This window comes from Podarcis bocagei (genome assembly GCF_964188305.1).
Source record: "Podarcis bocagei genome assembly, chromosome: 2".
NCBI lineage: Eukaryota > Metazoa > Chordata > Lepidosauria > Squamata > Lacertidae > Podarcis > Podarcis bocagei.
The window spans coordinates 91,924,753-91,948,480 of NC_138126.1; the positions used below are offsets into that span (position 1 = coordinate 91,924,753).

The window sequence follows — 23,728 nt, forward strand, 5'->3', positions numbered from 1 at the left end:
CTGACCTTAGAAGAGGATAAAAGCCCACTCATCCCGGCCCCAGGTTGCGGGAGCAACGTCGTTGTTGGCTTCGGACCTTCCTGTGATCCTGATCCTTGCTCGGCCTCCTGTTCCTGACTAACCGGTACTCCTGTTCCCTGCTCGGCTTCCTGTTCCTGACTATCCAGTACTCCTGTTCTCTGCTCGGCCTCCTGTTCCCGACCATCCGGTGTTCCTGTTACCTGCTCAGCCTTCTGTTCCAGCGTTCCTGTTCCCCGCCCGTCTCTTTGCATCGGACCTCGCCCCGCTTCGTGTGGACTCTGCTACACTCACGGTACCTTACCCCCGGGACCAGCACAGCAGTGCACGGAACACCACTTACCTTCCCACCTGAGTGATACCTATTTATCTACTTGCACTTTGATGTGCTTTCGAACTGCTAGGTTGGCAGGAGCAGGGACCGAGCAACAGGAGCTCACCCCGTCACGGGGATTCGAACTGCCAACCTTCTGATCAGCAAGTCCTAGGCTCTGTGGTTTAACCCACAGCGCCACCCGCGTCCCCTCTTAAATTATAGCATGCCGTAAATTTGATATCTCTTTTCCAGAGCCATTCCCATTGGCTCATCATAATATTTTCCCCAAAATCCTGGGCCCACTTTACCATCGCTGTCTTCACTTGCTCCTCCTTTACCTCCCGTTCTAGGAGCAAATCATATACCGTAATCTGGAAATATGTTTACTTTTAGATTGGATTAAGTACTCATCCAGTCTTGAAATTTCTTTCTCAAATCCTTTTTGTTTATCTTTTGCCAATCTCTGATTAATTTGAAAATATTGCAGCCAATCATTCAAATATTTTTTAACTTCCTTATATTCTTTCGATTTAAGTTTGTTATTTTCCTCTTCCAATAATACCTTATATGTTGCCCAATTGTTATTCATATTCTTTCTCTTTACGGTCATGATTTCTAAGGGTGAGGTCCACCAGGGTGTTTTGGGTTCTAGGATCCCTTTATATTTCATCCATATTTTATACATTGATTTCCTTATAATATGATCCATAAAACTCTTGTGGACTCTCAGGTTTTCATCTATTAAGTATGCATGGCATCCAAATTGAGTGCCTACTCCCTCCAGATCTAACACATCAGTATCCTTTAATTTAATCCACTCCCTTAACCAGGTCAGACCTGCTGCAGCATGATATAATTCCAGGTCAGGTAGGGACATGGACGCTGCTTTTCAGTCTACTGCTTTTCAGTTTGGGATGCTCTGTATTCTCACCCCAACTTTAAGGTGCGCTATCTGAATCATAGTACTTCTTGAACCCAAGAAGGATTTGCAAGGCAAATGGGTAAATGGGAAGTATAAATGACCGACAGTAGTGGACTTACCCGGCTGTAGGAGCAAAGGAAAGCAAAGGAAGAAAAAGTAACCAGCCACCCTCTTTCCTCTGCAAAGGAAAGTGTGAAGCAACTTGCAGTTTACCTTTAGGTTCCTCTCCTTTTCCTTTTGTAAGCAACTTTTCTGGCCCATCTATACTCAGGGTGGAAATCAGCAATACAGCCAGAAAACACATCAATACAATGCAACACAGCAATGTCTTTTTTAAAAGCAGAAATAAATTAGAACCTAAACCAGTGCAGAACTCTACGACTAATGGCACCATACACATTTCATTTCATTGCTCAAATTGTTGCACTCAAGGCATTCACTATACTGCTATGTTGCAATGTTCCACTAGATGTCAGTGTAACCTTAGGATAAGGGGAAGCAAAGAGAGCGCTCCCCATTACCTAACAGATGTGGAATAAAGCTCTGTCACTGCTGTTTTGATCACACGGGAAAATAATGTTGCCTATGTACCCTGAAAGAGAAGTTGCTGAGACTTTATGTGATGTTGGGCCTCTTTTACTTGAATTAATATTGTGGATTTGGGGTCCAATGACCTTCTTCCTGTTATATTGTGTTTCTTGTTTTCTGTAACCATGTGAATCAGGGATGTAAATCAAATAACCTGTGGCCCTCCAAATATTGATGGACTCCCATTATCCCATCATCCCTAGCCACATCCCAATTGTTCTAGCACGACAGGTCCATTAAATCTCATACACCAAATCTTGTTTATATTTGTACAGAAAATCTTCACTGAGTTCCCTAGGAGCCAGACTTTCATAGGATACAGTCCAAAACAATTCCTTTTTGCTTAACAGTCTTTCATCACCACTGACCTTTTCAATGGATCACAACATAATGTTATTGCATTTACATTGCTCTTCAAGAAAACGTTTTACTAATTGAGGCCCCCTTCTTTGATGCTGCAAGTGGCCTAGATGTCTTTCCTCCATAGATCTGTGGGATAACCAACCTCATAGAACCAACATGCTTATGTCTAATTAATGCGTGAAGTCTAATTAATACCATGAACCAGGACTTTGAAGAGTTTGTAAGTAAACAAAATTTTAACTAACCAAATGTGTGGTCTTTTCCTATGCTGGTGGCAGAGGGAAATTATGGAACTCGCTTAAAAGGGCGTATTTCAAAGGTCTGACAGCCTAGATTTTCCACGTGCTTCTTTGCTGCATATTTTGTGACTTTAAATATCTGCTGGGGCTCTCTCACCCAAGAGTACCTGCTCCAAACCTGGGTTTTGGCATCCAGATACACACACACACACACACACACACACACACACACACACACACACACAATCTTATTGTGGGAACATGCAATCACAAAAACAACTCCTACAAGTCAGAATGGACCATGGACCTAATTTCATGGATGGTGTCCTTGTGAGCCTGGTTGTGTGAAACAGAGTGGACCGAAGATAAGTATTCTTGAGACTTCTATATTCACTATGTATCAACCAATCTTAAAGATTGTTGGTTCTTTTAAAACCACCAAGTGTTTTTTGATGTCATACGTGGCAGGTCTTGTGCTACATGCCATTTGGAACATATGTGCATTTGTAAATCTTTTTGTGACCTGGCTGAATGGAAAAAAAATACATGAAATTCTGTTGTTTGCTATTATCATGAGTAGACAGATGTTGGTCCTATTCAAGGCTGATTCTACAACCCTTGATGGGTAACCTTTATTATAAAAGTGTCATGGTAAACCTTGTGGTTCTTTCATGTTCTCCTGATTTTCAAACCATTCCAGAGCTCCTCTTCTTTCTACTGACTTTAGTGCTTCCCACCAACACCCTTGCTCATTTCAGTCTCTAACCAGGCTGGAAATCAGATTGAAAGGGGTAGAGAAGCATTTTGCAGTCATGCTGCCGGCACTGAGTGGAGCTATATGTCAGGGTAATGCTACAGATAAAGTCTCATTGTTATCTGGAAAGGCCATCAAGGAAGTGGGTGCATGGGTTCCTGCATGGAGCAAAGGTGATGTTCCCTAATCCTAGCTAAAACTCTGAGGCCACAATCCTATACTTACCTGGGAGTAAAAAGGTAAAGGAAAAAACCCCTGGACAGTTAAGTCCAATCAAAGGTGACTATGGGGTTGCGGCGCTCATCTCGCTTTCAGGCCGAGGGTGCCGGCATTTGTCCACAAGCAGTTTTCTGGGTCATGGGGCCAGCATAACTATACCGCTACTGGCTCACAGAGGACTGTGACAAATGCCAGAATGCACGGAAACACTATTTACCTTCCTACCGCAGTGATACCTATTTATCTACTTGCACTGGCGTGCTTTCAAACTACTAGGTTGGCAGGAGCTGGGACAGAGCAACGGAAGCTCTCCCGTCACGGGTATTCGAACCGCTGACCTTCCTATCAACAAGCCCAAGAGAGGCTCAGTGGTTTAGACCACATAAGCCCAACTGAACTCAATTCAACTATCTTCCAAATGGACACATAGAGGATTTTCGGCGGCCGGCTCTGCACAAGCTTTGGGGGTCTGCTCCTCACAAGCGACAGTGGCCAGCTCCTCAACAAGTCAGAGCAATCTCCCTCCATTTTCTAAATTTGGAGTTCCCAAAAATAGGGGTCGTCCTACACATGGGGGCGTCCAATACACGGGAAAATACAGCAACTTCTTAAGAGAAATGCACAGGTCTCTATCTACTCTGTAGTTCCACAAACCCATTGCTACAACACTGATGCAGCTACTGCTATTTAATAACAATGCTTGCCATTGTTTTCTAACCACATGCCTCAAGGCTCTTTTTAATGTTGTTCTCATAGTCAAGATTGGTGCATGTGTGTGTTTCCATTGCTGAGGGTTACCAGAGCAGGAAGCAGGTCTCTCTCTCCATCTCAAGACAATCTGGGGCATTGACATAACTCTCTGCGGGTCACTTGACTTGACTTGGGTTGAACCAGGTACATTCATAGAATCATAGAGGTGGAAGGGACCCCAAGGATCATCTACTCCAAACCCCGGCAATGCAGGAATCTCAAATGAAGCATCCATGCATCTATTCCTTGCATGGACATATAAAAGTAAAGGGACCCCTGACCATTAGGTCCAGTTGTGGCCAACTCTGGGGTTGTGGTGCTCATCTCACTTTATTGGCCGAGGGAGCCGGCGTACAGCTTCCGGGTCATGTGGCCAGCATGACTAAGCCACTTCTGGTGAACCAGAGCAGCACACGGAAACGCCATTTACCTTCCCACCGGAGCGGTACCTATTTATCTTCTTGCACTTTGACGTGCTTTCAAACTGCTAGGTTGGCAGGAGCAGGGACCAAGCAACAGGAGCTCACCCCATCACGGGGATTCAAACCGCCAACCTTCTGATCGGCAAGTCCTAGGCTCTGTGGTTTAACCCACAGCACCACCTGCGTCCCATGGTCATGGACATATACCTCAAGCAATTGATTCATACAGGAAGTGTTTGAGTTGAAAGAGATTGAATCCCTTCAAAATAACTTTGTCAAGCTCCTTGGAGTTTGAGTTGGCAAACAAGGCCTCTTTCAGGTGACTTTGTTGTTTTAAGGAAGATGGATCGGGTAGGACGGTGGTCCCCCAAGAAGTGATGAGGCGTGGGCAAGCTGCTGTGTTTGGGCAAGAGAGAGGTGAATAAGGGTTATCAAGCAGAGCCAGGAATGGAGCTGGCCCTTAGCAAAGGAAACAGCAGCATACTGCCAGTACAAATATGAAGCTTTTGTTCGTTCTGCTTGCCTGAGTTGCATTGGGTTAATTTGCTATTACCCAAAGTACTTGACAGCAATGATTAGCAAAGCCTGCAATAACAGTGAGAATTAAGAAAGTGGTAAAAGAAGGAAGCTAAAAAGCAGCTCCTAGATAAGGTATCATTCATAGGAAGTGGATGGCAGGATCAAGGGCTTGGGGAGTGTTTGGCAGCTAAAATATCCTGGCAAGTTGTTACCTACAGCTTTTACACATTTCATTATTCAGAAAGTGCAAATACACCTCTTCAAGCTAAAGCCACAATTATTGCTGAGGCAAAGTTAAGCATGCTTGATGGTTAATGTTGTAAAGTATAGATAAGTATTTGGTATATCCTGGGTCAAGGCTAGAGCTTTGGCAAAAACTCCCCCCTTCCCCCCCCCCATCTTTTTGTAGTTCCTGGTGCTTTGAACAGGGCTGCATTAACCATTATGCTGTCATTCCAGACAACCTGGGACCCGTTGCAATAGGATGGTTGTTTAAAATAAAAAGTTCTTTCATGTGAATTAACAAGTTTATCCTACTCCCACTGCTGGCATCCTTTAAAATTTCCCACAGCTCAGAACGGCCATCCCATCAGGCTGCCTTAGTGGGAGGGATGGGAAACAGGGCTTCTCGCATCAGCTTTGCCGAAAGACCAGCTGCATCAGGCACCTCCTACCCCTGAACTATTTCTACACCGGCTGGTCATGATAAGAAATGCTCTTTGACCATTAGTGTCTTAGTTTGCTTTCTTGGTCTCTTCCCTCCCTGTTCTTTCCCCCTTGCTTCTCACTTTTGTTAGATTGCAAGCAGGCAGGGCCTGTCTTATTTTAATTGATTGTATGAAAACCATTCTGGGAGCCCTTTTGGCTCTTCAGAGTGGGGTAAAATGCTCTGTTTAAAACAAATAATATAGGGTGGCTGTTCCTTCAGGACATCATAGAATTGCAGAGTTGGGAGGGACCATGAGGGTCATCTTCTGTAGTCCAACCCTCTGCAATGCAGGAATCTTTTTGCCTGATGTGGGGCTTGAACCCGTGAACCCTGAGATTAAGAGTCTCGTGCTCTACCGGCTAAGCTACTGCAGCATCAGTGGCCATTTTTTCTAATTGTGTGGGAAATTAAACTCTGCTTACAGAAGGGGCTGCTTGCAACTTGGCAGCAATTTTTGGACTCAGAGATAAGCAGATGTTTGACTGCCTGAGAGACTCCAGGAAGAACAAAGAGCAGCATAGGTATCAGGCAGGTCAGTGCCTGCAGAATAGGATCCCCTTCGTAAACCAGAGCGGCATGTTGGGTTCAAGTTGAGAGTTCAGTAGCATTCTTTAGTGGAATAATGGAAAATAACAAATAATGTTGCCTGACAAATTTCAAATACATAAACAAAAAAACTTTGACAATGGTGTATCTTGACTTGATGAATTCAGGGTGGACCAAGTTCCGATGCTTTTAATAATGGCATAGAAAGGGGAATTTCAGCAAATGCAGCTTCTGCTACCACTATGACAGTATCCATAGAAGTTGCACTTTCCACAATTGTTCTTTCCATGCAGTTGTTGTTTTTTAAATGAAGAAACTGACTCAGATAATCCTACCCATCCCCATCATCAAATTATCATGGTCGAAACCAGCCATTCAGGATCAAGCAACACACTGAGGCTGGCATCTTAAACATATAAGTAAATTCTATTGATTTGCAATAGATTTGCCAGGGTTTCTGATTCCCAAAGGTTTAACACAGCAGCAACAAAAATGCTCCTCCTCTCACTACCTATAAATAAATAAATAAATAAACTGCTTATGTTAAAAATAATGCATAGGTTATATTTGAAATCTCACCTCCTAAAATTATCATATATTTTAAAAAGCATACCCAGCATTATGCTGGAGAGATGCAAAGAAGAGAGGTCATACCAACATATGTGATGGACATGAACTAAGATAATAAGAATTTGGAACTATGTATTTCAGGAATTGAGCAAAATAATAGGCAAACCATTGGAGAAACTTAACAGTTATCATTACTAATACATGGATACATAGATACATTCACTGTGGATTGGTACAACTTTATTGTATACACCAACACATCCAGCAATAACAGGATAATTCGGGAAGCATATAGAAGGATTTGGACTGTATGAGAACACTAGGACCGTTCTTTCAGAACCCAACGCTGTTGAATACCCATCTCTGACAAATCCATCTGGAAGATTAAAAAAAGAATTGTATTATGAAAAGCAATAAATATCCTGTGGAAATGCATGTGGTCATTTATATGTATGTTGTTGTTGTTGTTTTGAAAACCCAAATAAAGAAATAATAAATAAGACAAAGATAACAAAAAGAATTAGACTGCTAAAATAAGGAAAGCTTGGGAAGGGGAAAATCTGGAATGGATTTCTATATGAAAGAACTGTGATGTGATGGCCTGGGATTCCGAGTCTGAGAGTGAACCGGAGGAATCCCAGTCGGCACAGGAGTCCCCGCCTCCAGGGCCGGCTGAACTGGGGCAAGGCCTAGATGCTGAGGAGCCTGCACCTGTGCCAGATCCTCAGAGGCAGGCACCAAGTGAAACCATTCTGGCCCCAGAGGTGCTGGAGGACTCAGTGTCTACAGGTGAGCCTCCCCCGGGGCCCAGTAACCCTTCGGCCTCTCCTGAACTGCAGAGGCTTAGGGCAGAGAGGCGAAGGGAACTGGTTTCTCCCAGGAGGAGTGCTCGCCTTAAGGCCAGGAGAGGCGGGGCTCCTGGGGGCCGGGACCGCCCCCGGCCTTAGAAGAAGATAAAGGCCAGGCAGCCCGGTCCCAGGTTGCGGGAGCAACGTCGTTGTGGAGTACCTGCTTTTACCCAGACCTAGATCTGCACTCCCAGTGTGCCTGTTCCACGCCCGGCTTCCTGTTTCTACTCTCCGGTGTTCCTGTTCCTTGCCCGGCTGCCCGCTGCTGACCTACCCGTGTTCCTGTTCCCCGCCTGGCTTCCTGCTGCTGCCCTACCAGCGTTCCTGTTCCCCTGCCTGGCTCCCTGTTTCGGACCTCGCGTCTCATCTAGTGTTCGTCTACCCTGCCAGTGACTCTGGACTGAACTTCAGCTACGGTATTAGTACCTCCCCCCCCCCCAGGACCAGCACATGTGAGTTCAGTTCTGACACTGAAAACAAATCCCTGGGTCAAGAGTGTGCTCTGACAATGCAGGTGTTGGAAGAAGGGAGAATGTGATTGGTGGCTACGGGATGGAGCGAAAGTGGAGTTTGCTCTGCCAATTTCATTTCAGGAAACTCTGGTGCAATATTTCAAATATGAGGGGACCTCCAAAACTTATTGATATCACAAGCTATGCACCATTTGGATCCTTTATATTGGAACATTTATCATAGCAAATTACGCCGAGTTATATAATTTACACCAACCTTTTGTCTTCTCTGACATCTCAGGATGTTTCAGAAATGAATTTTCATTTCCATACCAAAGTTATAAAGATTAAAATCCTGGTTTCCCCCTATGAAAAGCCACCACGCTAATCAAATATTTGTATATGTTCCACCAGTGCTGCGAAACCTCCTGCCCTGGCTGCTATTGGATGAGCTGCCCTGATGTCAGCAGAGGGAGTGACATCAGGGCAGGAAGCAGCAGAGAACTGAAGAAGCAGTAAGGCAAGGGATGGAGTGGTGAAAGAGGAAGAGGGTGGGAAGAGAAACAGCCACAGTAGGAAGAGGGGAGGGGAGTGGTAGGAAACACAAAGAACAAAGTTTATAGAGAGAGAGAGAGCATGTGTGTCTTGAGGAAGATAGGAAGCTGAGTCAGACAAAATGAGGTGTAGTCAGTGGCAGCAGATGTGATGAAGGTAACCCTGGTGTCATGGGAGGCAAGTGAGCAGGGAGGAAAGTGGGGGAGAAAATGAGCTCAGGAAAGAGAACACACATGTCCATTTCTGGAGGGGCAAGAAGGGCAAAACTTCAAGCATGTTGCATTATTTTATTTATTAAAGCATTCCATCCCTTATTTCAGCCCAAAGACATCTGGAGGGCATCTCACCTCCATAATATCAAAACCCATTCAATATACATTGGTTTAACATCATTAGAGCCAAATATTGGGCTACACGTCTCTGATGTTGACGTCTACATCCCAAAGCTCAAGCACAGTATCTCCTTCCCTCTTTTATCTCCAGGACAAAGGTGCGTGGGGCCAGTCATTGTCACCCCCATTTTAGAGATGAAAAACTGAGGCTGAGGAATCACTCGAAGTAATGCAGTGGCTGCGTGGCCGAGCTGGCATACACTTCCTGGACCAACACATTCACTCCTGGATTTCATTTCCACCTGGACCGAGCCAAAAAGAAAAATGAAAAATCGCCTCTCGAAGAGTGACTTTATTAGTCGCTGTCCTCTTCCTGCCGTGCTGATGGGACCGTCGAGCTTAGTCTTCTTACCTGTTCACGAGGTGGTTTTATAGACCTACCATTAACTGATGATGCGCCTGATAATGTGATGAGGATCCTTCCCGCTGCCGAGGCTGATAAACCAGCTTAGGGTCACGCTTAAAACGAAGGTAATCTGGGAGTCGAAAGGGTGCCACTGCTCTGCTTTTGCTTTTTTTCTGATGCAAAGTATGTACCTGAAAACGCAGGCGCGTTGTTATCGATCCTTGAAGGCACTGCGGCCTCACGCCCTGATCTTCGGGAGCATCTTTAGATCTCGGATGCATCTTTGGATTGCATCCTGCTAATCCCCTGCTGGTCTAGCCCCAGGTGGCTTCCTTTCAGGAAAAGCAACGTCGGGCTTCCCTCTGGCCCTTGCGATTGTTTTCCAGGCTTTCTAGGCCACCGGGTTTTTGGGGTGTGTGGGTGGGGGGTGAAGGAGAGAATCAGCACAAGACCGGAAGGGCTTCCTTGATCTCGCCGCAGCCCCGACTACCTGCGCCTCCCCTCCCCCGCAATTCTCAAGGATCATTCCCAGACTCCCCCCACGATTTCAAAGAGGTGAGAAAATGACCCCGACGTAGAGGCCCCGACTGAGAGTGGCTTGTTGCCAGACCACCCAGCGAGCCACGAGGACAGGCGAGGATTCGAACTCAGGATTCCCCAGGTTCTAGTGATTCGTCTGTTGATCCAGCTTTCCGGGCCCCCTCTCTCTGTCTCTCTCTCCCCACCCGCCCGCAATTTCTGCAAGAGGAAATCGTGGGGAGGTCTGGAGGCAGGCTCCCTTCCCAACTCCCTCGATTCCCTTCGCGTCCCGGTGGGTCCACAGCGCGGATGAGCCCCAGAGTGTTCACCCCTCCCCTCTCTGCTCGACATCGGGAGTGGGGACATTTGAAGGGAGCTCTGCAGCGGTTCTAGGAACGCAAAAGAAGATGCGGACCCCCTCCTGACCCGAATCCCCCTTTTGGGGGCGAGTCCAGATCGGCGAACCCCGTAAGCGCCCCTCCCCGAGAAATCCCCTGAGGAGGGAGGCCCTAGATCATCGCAAACGCGATAGGACGCCAGACACGAAGGACGTCGGGGCTATTCGGGTGGAGACCCCCGTGGGGGTGGGGGCGCGATCCGGAGAGGGATACCCCCTTCCCCAGCGTCTACGAGGGTATTCGGCTGGATCGTGGTGGGCTGACTGGGAACGAAGGCGCGCCATCTCCCCTCTCCTCTCTCATACTAAGGGCTGGAGGGGTGCTGAGTCCCTTTTCCTGTAAAGGTAAGTCCATGGCGGTGAATCGTCGGCAGCCAAAGGGCGCACGGGCGGCGTGGGAATCCCGCTTACCCCGCTTACCTTAACCCCGGGGGCTGCTGATCGGGGGCAGGGCGGTTCTTTGGGGGAGAAGAGACGGCAAAAGGAGATCCACCCCAGGAAGCAGGATGATCTGGAGGCCCACCACGCGGGGCTCCGTCGGCGCAAGTGACCGTGTCCGGGTTGAGGAAGCGCCAGCTATTCCCACTACCCCGCCTCGCTTCCCTCATTAAGACCTCGTTGGTCCCAATTGCGAGGTTCCTGTTTCCCTAAGGCGGATCTCTTTTCCATCTCTTTTCTATCCTTCGGCGCACGCCTCGCATTGGCTTCTTCAGCCGAAATGTGGAAGCTGCTTCGCTGGTCCTTAAAAATACTTAGCTCAAATAAGTTAAGCTTAAAAAACCCACACACCAACCCAACAGGATGGGGCAGGTGTTCTTCCTTCCCCTACCCCCGCTCTCTTCCCCAGCCGATTCGCACTAAAACGACCCCAAGAGGCAATTTTAACCCGGGCCAAAGTGCCCTAGATTTCTCTTTTCTTCCCCTCACCCCCACCCTCCGCCAGTTCTTCTTCTTCCTCCTCCTCCTCCTCCTCCTTGTCCCCAGTGCGTTGATTCAGGCCTTGGTAATTAATTTGGCATTTCAGAAAAGCCCCTGGTCTGGATAAAGCCGCCATTCATCCCCCCAGCCTAATCTGAACACAATCTGGAAGAAAAGCTTTCAGAGAGACAGAAAACGCCTTTCGCTTCGCGTTCAAAAGAGCTGTCACTCCGTCGGAATATATCGCTCCTGATTATTTCGAACCGGGGCTCCTGCCTCGCCTTTGCGCCACGAACTTTTCTCTCTCTCGTTCCTTAGCCAATAATTATTTCTTTTCTAACCCCACCCCAAAAAGCCACCACCCCATTTAAAAAATAACTTTGCACTAATAGTTTTTAGAATATTTAGGCTTTTTTCTTTTACAGAAAGGGAAAAATGCCTTCTCTCCGTAACTCCTTTCTCTTTTTTTGCGCTGCCTGTGGACCAGAAAGAGAGGGCCAAAACAACAAACCTCGGTAGAGGGAGTTGAAAATAAGCGTGTTGTTTCAGAGATGAAAAGAAGGACATGTGCAAAGCGGGAGGGGGGAGAGAGATCACGTCCGAAATCCGGAATTCAATTCAAAATGCGTTGTCTTTCAAAACAGTTCAGTTTAGACGCGCGCACCACTTGAAGGCTGTGATTCCGTTGCAATCAATATAAGGCAATGTATTGCATATTGTGTTTAGCATAGTTTCCTTCGTGGTCTCCCCCCCCCCCCCCGCCCAAATACAACAACATATTTATAGGGGTTAAGTATTCCGATTTCGTTCCATTGTTTTATCAAGTCTCCGAGGTCCAAAAATGAGCCACGTTTCACTTTACTCTGAAAGGTGAAGCCGCTCGGAGGGGTGCGGGGAGTTAAGTATAGGGCCTCCTCTTCCCCATATTGCGGGGAAAGTACCCCCCCCCCAGGCAAAATTAAGCTCATCCTTCTACCCCCTGGAAAGTATAGGTCAAAAGGGCTTAGTTTGAGCTGCGTGCTCCGCGCTTTCCCCTCTTTAATGGCGAAGCTGCGGCGTAAGAAATCACCCCGATTGCGCGCACACACCCCCGAGGGAAGAGAGTGATGGGTTGGCAGCTCCCCCACCCCTGTCCAATCGCTGCGCGGAATGGAGGGTCTCTAACCCGAAGCAAAGGGGCCTAAGCAGAGAGCGCGCATCGGACGGCAAGGCTGACCCCGTCACCCCTGGGCCCTGCGGCAGCAGCAGACGAGGCGCTGGTTTCAGTCGCCCTTGATCAAAACTCGGGGAACCCGCGTCTGGACGAGGGGAAAATGGGCACGAGGGAGGAGGGATAAAAACACCCAGAGGAGAGAGGAAGGCTTGGGGAACGCGGGTGAAATTTTATTATTGTTATTATTATTATTTGGGGGAGGGGGCGTGGTAAATCTGATTAACGCGGGATCAAGCGCCAGAAAGTTTGCTTCCCGCTTTTCCCTCAAGAAGTCCTACCATGCAAAAAGCCCTTCCTTCTAAAATACTAAAACACTCCAAAGAGAACAATACGATCATTTCCTTCTCTTCCTCCCCGCTGAACTCTTACTCCTTCGCCGTTGCATCGTTCCCCACCAAGGGAACTCTTCAAACCGAGAAATCCCGCCGGCCAACTTTGCCCTGAAGCCTCTGGGACAGATCAAAACGGAGGTCGAGCTTGTGAGCCACTGAGCTGCGCTTCGCGGAGACCCGCCGTCGCCTAAAGAGAGAAAGGAGAGGTTTCCATAATATGTGAAGAGACCTTATTGGGAAAGGATTGGGGAGAAAAGAGCGGTGGCGGGGCCCGGCTGAGAGACGGGTCGGGAAATTCTGAAATATTGGCAATGGGGTACATCCATGCAGATAAAGATGCCTTCGCACAAGCAGGTATCCCACCTGGCGCCTCATACGTCACTGATCTTAGGAGACACTGGCCTGGCGACAACAGGCGTGTTGTCACTGTGCTTCGCCCTCAGTGATGGCGCTTGGTCTTGGGTAATTGTTCTATGTATCCAAGACGCGGCTTGACCTGATGGTCATCATTCAGTGCAAAACACACACGTGGTGGCGACTCCGTCTAGCTCAGGGAATACCCTCCCCACCATGTTGCTGGACTGCAACACCCATCACCCCTGAGTACAGTATTGGTCATGCTGGCTGAAGGTTGATGGGGGTTGGGAGTCCCGCCACACCCGGAGAAGCACAACTTCCCCACCTCTGGTGTAACACTTTCTTGAGAATGTGGTGGTAGCTCCCTTGCCTTGGAATTGACTAGATTTTTGTTGTTGTTTTTTTAAAAAAAGAATATACAGTGGTACCTCGGGTTAAGTACTTAATTCGTTCTGAAGGTCCGTTCTTAACTTGAAACTGTTCTTAACCTGAAGCACCACTTTAGCTAATGTGGTCTCCTGCTGCTGCTGCTGCTGCTGCTGCTGCTGCTGCGCCGCCGGAGCACAATTTCTGTTCTTATCCTGAAGCAAAGTTCTTAACCCGAGGTACTATTTCTGAGTTAGCGGAGTCTGTAACCTGAAGCGTCTGCAACCTGAAGCATATGTAACCCGAGGTATCACTGTAATAGGGTTGCCTTGTGGAAATCATCTTAATGCTGCCCTTGAACTGTTTCCTCAAAATGAAAGTTAGTTTGGGCTTCCTTGATTCTGCAGCATAAGGATTTTAGCAAACCCAGCAGCAATTGGCCTTAAGGTCTGGCAGGTTGACGATTGTGCATCGTGATCCTATGCATATTTACTGAGAAGTATCCCTTACAGTATTCTGTGGAGCTTACTCCCAGGTCCAGAGGAGGGCAACCAAAATGGTCAAAGGCCTGGAAACGATGCCTTATGAGGAACGGCTAAGGGAGCTGGGCATGTTTAGCCTGGAGAAGAGGAGGTTAAGAGGTGATATGATAGCCATGTTCAAATATATAAAAGGATGTCACATAGAGGAGGGAGAAAGGTTGTTTTCTGCTGCTCCAGAGAAGCGGACACGGAGCAATGGAGCCAAACTAAAAGAAAGAAAGAAGATTCCACCTAAACATTAGGAAGAACTTCCTGACAGTAAGAGCTGTTCGACAGTGGAATTTGCTGCCAAGGAGTGTGGTGGAGTCTCCTGCTTTGGAGGTCTTTAAGCAGAGGCTTGACAACCATATGTCAGGAGTGCTCTGATGGTGTTTCCTGCTTGGCAGGGGGTTGGACTCGATGGCCCTTGTGGTCTCTTCCAACTCTATGATTCTATGATTCTATGATTCTATGATTCTATGATTCTAGGTATCTGCGCATAGAATTGCAGTCATATGCAGAATAGGTCTAGGAGATATCCGGGATTCATTGTTGAAGATTACTATAGAGAATTAGGTGCATACACAAATGTACCTATGTTTTTGCTGCATAGGCACTAACCTGTTTGTAGCACAAAAATGTAGCTTTTTGCAATCCATAAATGTTTGTGCTGGTCGTCATCGATCCTGCCCTCCTGAACCCTTGATTAGGTTATCTATGTCTTTTCCTCCCTGTGCAGGCCCCAGCTGAATGAAGAAGGAAATGGTGATTGCCTCTTGGTCTACTCTACGCACACCCACAAGGTCATTGGGAAGCTAGGGAGACACACAAACAAACACTGCATTGTTGGACACCCCATTGGGTAATGTAGAATAAATATGCAATGAGCTCTTATTTTCAGAATGAAGCCCGTTCCCCAAAAGGGGTTTTTATGGGCAAAAAATATGTGATAGATCTAGGTTATGTACAGACTAGGTAGAAAAAACAAATATTCCGTCTCCATTGATTCGAGAGTGAAATATTGTGTTCACACCACCTAAGTTGGTATTTATTTGTTTTCCTCACTACCCTGTAAGGGGTTAGAAATAAGAATAGGGGGGAAAGTTAGGGATCTCAATCCAGTTAAATCATACTTGAAGTAGAACCATTGAAATTAATGAACTTACTTTGATTTCAATGGGGTTGCTCTGACTAACATTAGCTTTCACCCACAACTCTGTAAAGTGGTTAAGCTTTGTCTGTCTCAGTCAAAGAATTCACACTTTATGGGGTTTGAGTATGTCTCCTCTCCCCCAGTAAGGTTTCCACAGTGAAACCATGACACCATCCAATCCAATATTCCCTTCTGGTGGTTCCCCTCCATGGACCACTTGAAAATTGTTGAGGCTCTTGGCAGTCCACTTAATGATTCTTCTGCCCATTGCAGCAGTTGTAATGTGCTGTGGTAGATGTTGTGTGATTTTTAATTGCATTTGTATTGCTTCTTTTAATTCTTATGTAGTATTTCATTGTCTGGCAATCTGAACTCTAAGGAAATCGAATTGTAAGTGTTGTTTAGAGGCATCAAAATCAAATTGTAAGTGTTGTAAGTGTTGTTTAGAGGCATGCCACAAAGTCCACCTGAATGAAGCTTGTGGACCACTGGTGGTCTGCAGACCACAATTTGGGAATCCCTGATTTTTTTTCCTAAAGTGGTCACTTCTGGAAGTCCACATGAAGGTCCTCACACAGTGTTTGTCCTTAGCTCTCCAGTTCAGAGGTCTCTGTGCCTGGAAGTTCCATTCCCACTATCATTCATCAATGCTCTCAGACTTCCCCATGAATTTGGAAGCTCTATACCCTATGAATTTGAAACCTGAGAAAAGGAAAGAAAAGAAAAGAAAAGAAAAGAAAACCCTAATTCAACCTAGGGGCCATCTCCAGATGGACTGCAAAAACAAACAAACAAAATCAATGATTAAAGCACAAATCGGGGGTGGGGGGCACTCATTAGCCCTATTAAAAGGCTAACAGTATAGGGTAAGATGAGACCAGCAATAAAAAATAATTTGCAGCACTTCCTGAGTCTTTGTTAAAAACAAAGAAAAATCCACTTACAAATATGAGAGTTTTGCATAAGGTGTCTCTGTTTCCTTATGACAAAATAAGTTATTTGCCAAAAAATGTGTTCCGAAACTAGGCGGATTACAGCATAGAAATGCCCACTCATTAATATTATCAATTATCAATTATCAATTATGTAGAGGAGCATAATAAAAAGCTAACTTGATCATTTCCCCCACTTTCTATGTCATTATAGTTTACTTATAATCCCCTTCAAAATAAAAAAATTCCTTCCAGTAGCACCTTAAAGACCAACTAAGTTAGTTCTTGGTATGAGCTTTCGTGGTATGAACTTGGTATGAACTTACAACACTTACATGTATCTGAAGAAGTGTGCATGCACACGAAAGCTCATACCAAGAACTAACTTAGTTGGTCTTTAAGGTGCTACTGGAAGGAATTTTTTATTTTGACTATGGCAGACCAACACGGCCACCTATCTACTTATAATCCCCTTGTCTTTGGAATGTTAGTACAGACCATTCTGTTGAAAAAAAGCCCTGGAAATAGGAGACCTCACTGCTCTGGTACCTCTACTATTATATATTTGCTGGCAGGTGAGTAGAAATGCCCGTTGGTTTTATTATTATTTTTTAGGATTAAAAACTGCAGGTCAAGGAGACTCTACCACATTTGTGCCATGTAATCCTTGGCATGTTTACTCAGAAGTAAGTTCTGTTGTGTTCCACTGTGCTTACTCCCAAATAAATGTGTTTAGGAACTTAAAAAACCATGGCCAGCTAGTTTGGGCCATGCTATGCTTTAATGCAATCGGAGGTGGGTTTAGGGAAGCACAAACAGTCACACACACACACACACACACACACTGGACACTGAGCTAAGGGGGGCACTGCAGGGCACCACAAGTATGACATTGTGCATGTGCAGAATGGAAGGTGAGAGAAAGGGGGACACTGAATTTTGGCCTCACACAGGGAGCCGCTGAAATTTGAAAGACCGAAGCCCCTGATGCAGTTAGGGGCTCAAGTCTTCTGTTGTTAGATATGGTAAAATAGAAATGGTTGTTGGGTATGCTAGTTGGCAGTGGCGTAGCGTGGGGGGTGCAGGGGGGGCCGGCCGCACCGGGCGCAATATCTGGGGGTTAGGGGCGCAAATCCACGGGTTAGGGGGCGCAAATAACTTGTATTGCCCCGGGTGCTGACAACCCACGCTACGCCACTGCTAGTTGGGGCTGATGGGAGTTGAAGTCCAAAATACCTGGTGAGCACCAGGTTTGGGATGGCTGATCCTGATCACTCTAGTGGTTATTTCCAGCTACTTTGTTATATGATGAGACACAAAGAATGGTCTAGGTCACAGGCATGGCCAAACTTGGCCCTCCAGCTGTTTTGGGACTACAATTCCCATCATCCCTGACCACTGGTCCTGTTAGCTAGGGATGATGGGAGTTGTAGTCCCAACGGAGCTGGAGGGCCAAGTTTGGCCATGCCTGGTCTAGGAGCAACCAATGCTATTGAAGCTAAGCAGGTGTGGATGTGGCCTGGAGAGGAGGCTCCTGGGAGGCACAGATAAGTTGCTATGAGTTTTCAAAGGGGAAGGAAATAAATGCATGGATAATAAAGACAATCTAGGGCACCCTGTAATATAGAAACAATTATCAGTAGTGCATGACCTATGCCTAGATTCAAATAGTAGTAATGGTTAGTAGCCATTTTGGGTATGTTGCCATTTGAGTTTTCAATGGGATTCACGACTTTGCTACTTTTGCTATCCACTGCTATTTCTCCCCTCACCCCTCCTTCATCCATTGCCATTTCCAAACATCTAGATGAAAACTGGAAATGGGATGGACACTTGAACAGGTCGTGCCAGACCAGCTTTATGTTCCTTCTTGATGGGAGAACCAGTTTGGTAGAAATGAGAAATGAATATTAATTACAGCAGCAGCCTGCCTCCCCTTCCCTCTTTGGCTCTCAGAACCACAGCTTTGTTTCATGATGGTAACCTAGGGAGGCTACCATCCCTAGAGAAAGTAACTTGCCAAAGGCCATCACCCAGGGAGCAGGGATTTGTATCTGCCTGTCTCTTATCTTACCCCAGTGTTTTGCCCACTGCTAAATCACACTGGCTGACAAGGCCCAGGACCCATTCCCTCCTCTATGGCACTTAGTTCAGAAAACCAGGGAGAATTGCATGCCATCCCAGATAACCCACTGCCCAAAAGTCAGATGTATAAAGAAAGAACTTCCCCCATTCTTTCTTTCACTTGTGCATTTGATTGCAGAGGGCTTTGACTCTTGGAATCTTGCAGCAAATAAACAAGGCTCATTACCTAGAGCAGCTGCTCTGTGAGAAAGTTGCCACCATTGGGCACAATATATAAAATTGTTGTTGCTGCTTTGCACAGTTCTGCCCTTTCAAAAATTAGGGAAAATTAAGTCAAAAAGTTAGCAGCATTAAGTGAGGATACAACTGGTCAATTTTGCATTCCTACAAAATTTGGATCTTTTTTCCAATGTGAGTGTGACACATTGGTATTTATTCAGTTTTGTCATATTGCTGGCTATCCAGGACATTTTGAATTTCAGTCCTGTTCCTGTCTTTTGTACTCATGTGATTGACTTTTCTTTTCTAAATCATGGCCATTTATTAAAAGTAGCCTGTACAACTTTCGGTGGAGTCCATTTCCATGCAAGGCATTTAGGATCAGGGTGCTAGGCTGCAATCCTAGACCCACTTACCTGGGAGTAAGCTCCGTTGAATTTACTGTTCCTCACACCAAAGCTAACTTCTATATTAAAATGTATCTAGTGAGCAGCATCTGCTCCACATTTTAAAGCATCCAGCCTCTGGCTGATGGACCAAGCCTTTATAGTTGCTCCTTGTCCCCCCCCCCCTCACCCCCTGCCGTTCACCCCTGTGAACTCTGCCATTGCTAGAATTTTTAGAGGGTTATTTTTCTCTCTCCCTTTGAAAGGGTAAAATATGGCAAAGCATTTGTTATATTGTATCTGTTGGCTGCACCGCTGTTGAGGAAGCATGGGGAAATTCATGGTGTTTGGACAAGACAAACATTGTTTCATCCCTAAACAAACCTCCCTGGAGGTCAGCTTGGTTCATTCCATTGCTGCAGCCAAGAAGCAAAGGGGCATCCAGATGATGTGAAAATCAGACCTTTTCAGTTGTGGAGGGGGGGGATAAAATAAAACCCAACCCCTCTGCAAGTAGACAGGCAGACAGGAAAGCAAGAAAAGGCCTCTATCCAGTTCCTGGTGCCTGATTCCCATTGCCTGACTCATGCAGAGAGGAGCTGACAACTGATCTAAGGACATATATTAAGAAACGAACCCTACTCAATTTTTAAAAATCCAGTGCAAGAGGTCCAGGGGATGCACTACAATGTTCTGCTGACTCCTCATTTATATATCTATCACCTCAACATAATCCAGTCCATCCTAGTTTACCAATGGCAACATTAAACTGGGCTTTCCTGCTATCAGCTCCTTTTGCACTGAGAACAAGGGTAGGGAATCTCAGGCCTGGGGGACAAGTGTGGTCATCTGTACTATGATAATTCTTCTTGTTTCTCTGAATGAAAGATCGAGGGGTGTGGGTGGGTGGGTGGGTGTAAACTAGCTTATTGAATAAAAGTGGGCAGAGAAACAGATTAAAATCATGTTTATACAATAAGCTAGTTTACACACAGGTATATTGACATCTGCACTCTCAAACAGGATAGGGTTTAGCAAGTAACTTCAGCAGTAAATCACATCATTCCAAACTGCAGGTTTAGGTTATTCCTCCTTCAGGCTGGCAATGCAGAGAGTGTAACGAAACCATTAGTAAACCACTCTTGTTTAAGAGCAAGCTGCCAATGCGGACACACCAGAAGGTAAACACTTTCCTATCAAAATAAATTATTGCTTGGAAAACATAGGTAATGAAAGCAAAACCAGCAAAATGAAAACTTGTAAGGTGGGTCCGTACAGTCTTAACATTTTCCCCACACTGTAAAAGAGGGACAAAGGCTGAGAGAGGGTTTCCCTAGTGAATTCATAACAGAGGTGAGATTTGAGCTAGAGGCCTCCCAGTGGCTAAATAGCTCAGCTATTTAGCCATACTCTCACTAAGTCCTTTCACTCTGGAATACTTCTGAGCCAGACACAGGTCAGAATAAGAAGGAAATAGCAAAACTGGCTGCATTTCATACAGTATTTGGTGCAGTAGAGGAGTAGCTGCCACACCACCTGATTGCAAAGGGGTTGATGGTGAGCTTTTTCAGAGATTACCAACCCTGGATATTTTAAGATGGAGGCAGAGGTTGCAGAGAAACCCACTGTCACTTACCTGTGAAAGATGCTTAATAGAGAATCCTGCTCACTGTGCACTAACTGGTACTAGAAGACAAATGTAGGTCAAATATAAAGAAGGGTAAAGGGACCCCTGACCATTGGGTCCAGTCGTGGCTGACTCTGGGGTTGCAGCGCTCATCTCGCTTTATTGGCCGAGGGAGCCGGCATACAGCTTCCGGGTCATGTGGCCAGCATGACTAAGCCGCTTCTGGCGAACCAGAGCAGTGCACGGAAGCGCCGTTTACTTTCCCGCTGGAGTGGTACCTATTTATCTACTTGCACTTTGACATGCTTTCGAACTGCTAGGTTGGCAGGAGCTGGGACAGAGCAACGGGAGCTCACCCCATTGTGGGGATTCGAACCACCGACCTTCTGATCGGCAAGTCCTAGGCTCTGTGGTTTAACCCACAGCGCCACCTGCATCCCTTAGGTCAAATATATATTTTGTTAAATTTAATTTTGCAGTTAAACTGTTTTCCATTCGAATATACTATCCAGTTGTTGTCCCCTCCCCTTAACCTTAATAGATGTTTTTTGGTATAATTTGGTAGCGGAATGTTGCATGGTCATTAAACGAAGAGTTGTGGCAAGCTAGTCAACTTCTGAACACTGGCTGTATGGAGGTACCTAGGCAACCAGTGGAAGCTGATACCACTTTGGGGAGTAGTGGGGCTGACCTGGGCTGCAGCAAGGGTCTGCAGTACACAGAGCTGGATTTGTGCATAAGAAAAGTTGACTACAGTTAAGGCCGCAAATTATGCCTCTAAATACAAACAACAACACTAATTGTCAATATTTTAATAATAATAATAATAATAATAATAATAATAATAATAATAATAATAATAGAAACAGGAAAACAGACATCATTATTGCATCACAAATATATATTTCATGGCTACACCATTAGTTGATATATTGCATTTAAACTTGTGCAGATTTAACTATAATATGGTTTCCATATTTGATAAGTAAGAAATCATAAGGTATATCCATTTGAAGTTATTTCATATGCAAACAGGCTTGTGGCAAGCTACATGCTTTAGCTAGCTTGCTAGTTTTGGGCTGCATCCTCAACTATGCACTAGTATTTATGCAAATGTAAAATGTCATTACTTCTATTTTTATTGCCCTTTCTGTTAGACTAATACACATCTTTTGGGTAATGCTCTGGGGGCCTCTTCAATGCGACACAGCTTAGGGCCTCAGTGTGTCTTAATTCAGCCCTGGCAACAAAGCGATGGCTGTGTTGGCCCCAGAGACGAGGCTAAACTGGGCTAAAGTATGCTGCAGAATAAAAACCCCAGAGACGGAGGGATCTGGCTGGAGTGCAATACAAATATCAGAGGGCATCTCTTTAGAAAGGCCTGGGTATGAGATTTCTTGAAATGTCTGGGTTTTGTGAGAAGAGAAGTGGGAGGGGTGAGAAAGGATTGATAGGGATTGTGGGCAGGGGGTGGGTGTAAGGAAGGGGTTTGGGGATATGGGAGGGCTTTGAAGGGTTAGGGTCCCCGGGGACAAATCTGAATAGTATGAGCTGGTTGCACAATTGCAAAAGAGAGAGGACTGTTATCTAGAAGGTGCTGATGGCTCAGCTATAGTGGGGGTACTTGCTCAAATGCCATCATCACCACCTCCTTCCTCAAAGTGACCTTTCCATCAAATTAGTTCCTTGCTAGAGGTTTTGTGGAACTGGTATTTTTACATGGAAGACTCACACTGCTCCCCCATTACTACCCTCTGTAGCTTCCAGTGGCCGATGCAAGTTCGGTGGCAGATATGATGTTTTAATAAATTGTGGATAGTGTGTCAAGTTGATGCTAGGCTGACTGGCTGTTTTTATGCTGGCTTTTTGACTACCATAAAGCATGGCTGCATTTTGATATTTTTAAATAACACTTGTATTGATGTGGAGGGCAGTTTGCTATTGTACACTGCTTTGCGAGTATCTTTTCTTTAAAAACAACTTATAACTGCCTACATGTTGAACTAAATTGAAATGCATACCTCTCATACAGTCCTTTAGCATCTGATTCCAGGTGATCCCCCCCCCAAAAAAAATAGTTCCCAAATTGGCATATATAAGCACTTGTTTTAATATAGGCGTAGACCCCACCTGATCTGGGGCTCCACTTGCATGTTACTCTTGCAAGTGCCTGACCCGAACCCAGAACCCTTCATGGTGTCTGAGAAGCCTTAGGCTGTAATCCTAACCATGTCTACTCTGAAATAAACCCCATAGAATTCAATGTGTAGGACTTATTTCCAGGTAAGTGCATGGGGATGGGGACTGTAGCTTTAGAAAGGAACGCCATGTCTGCTTAGAGTGGACCAATTTTGTTATTATTCATAACAATATTTAAATTCCAGTGGGAGTCCCAGCTTTTGGAAAATTAAATAATCTAAAAACTATACCATTGGAGTTTGACCCTTACTGAGTGATTAGGGGTTTCAGGGGGAAGGGGGTCAAAGAGGTGTGACGGGGGAGATGCTTAGGGGGTGAGTTATTTTTCCCAAAAGGAATAGGATTATTGGGCTCCCCAAGCTGTTACCTGAACTCTGGAGGCAAAGTGGGAGGAGGAGAATGGGGAATACATTTGAAATCACACCAGAGAAGGCCTTCTGGATGTGCAATAAGAGCTGCGCCAGATTTCCTTATTCTGTTTCTTAGGCTGCGATTCGCAACCCGATCCTGTGCGCCTTGCGTCAAAAACTATTCAGCATCGCGCAGGGTTGGACGCGATTAGCGTCTTAAGCCCTCTAACAAATTGATGAGTTGAAAAAGGTCCTAAGGTATACATTTCCAAAAAAGCCCGAGGCATTCTTTCTAGGAATGATAGGAGAAGAAATTAATAAAGACGACCAAACTTTTTTTCAGTATGCGACAGTATCCGCAAGGATACTGTTAGCACAGAGTTGGAAAACATCTCATATCCCAACGATCAGCGACTGGCAGAACAAATTAATTGAGTACATGGATACAGCAATAATGACTCAAAAGATCAGGCAACAGAGAAATAACAAATTTATTAACGACTGGAATAAATTTCTCTCATACATGGAGTTGACTTTGGGAAATGTAAAAATTACAGTGGGTACGATATAAAAACCGCGAGGTACGAACTACGACTAGATGAAGACACTGCTGAATATACTGTTGA

At 45.6% G+C, this 23,728-nt stretch overlaps 1 protein-coding gene across 1 annotated transcript in view; it reads left to right on the forward strand.

The window, feature by feature from the left end:
• Positions 1-10,276: 10,276 nt before the first annotated feature.
• The window catches only part of NTN1 (netrin 1), a 143,034-nt gene continuing 129,582 nt past the window's right edge, over positions 10,277-23,728 (forward strand). Inside the window, exon 1 of the mRNA XM_081184476.1 lies at positions 10,277-10,789. The gene's annotated coding sequence lies outside the window, so the exon portion shown is untranslated. The remainder of the gene's footprint in view (positions 10,790-23,728) is intronic.